The sequence below is a fragment of the Galeopterus variegatus genome, unplaced genomic scaffold, assembly GCF_000696425.1.
Source record: "Galeopterus variegatus unplaced genomic scaffold, G_variegatus-3.0.2 Scaffold1448, whole genome shotgun sequence".
Taxonomy (NCBI): Eukaryota; Metazoa; Chordata; class Mammalia; order Dermoptera; family Cynocephalidae; genus Galeopterus; species Galeopterus variegatus.
In genome coordinates this window covers 1-314 of record NW_007727559.1, presented here as the reverse complement: position 1 = coordinate 314, position 314 = coordinate 1, and positions in this window count along the sequence as shown.

The following is a 314-nucleotide window of genomic DNA, read 5'->3' as shown; positions in this document are numbered from 1 at the left end:
TATTTGACAGAAATAAAAAGAATTATTAGAAAGAACTCTGAACCACCATATCCCAACCAAACGGATAACCTGGATAAAAGGACAAATTTCTAGAAACACAACCTACACTATGACTCAAGACCTATACCAAGTATCATGAAGAAATAGAAAATGTGAATAGATATTAAACCTCTGTGGGACCAGAACTGGGGTAGGAAAATGTAGTGTAATTGACAAATTACTGAAAGCTCAGTGTGGAAAGTATAAGAACTAAAAACACCAGAGGAGGCCCACTATTAAGGGGAGGCACACATTTGCTGAGTTTTACCTCAAGG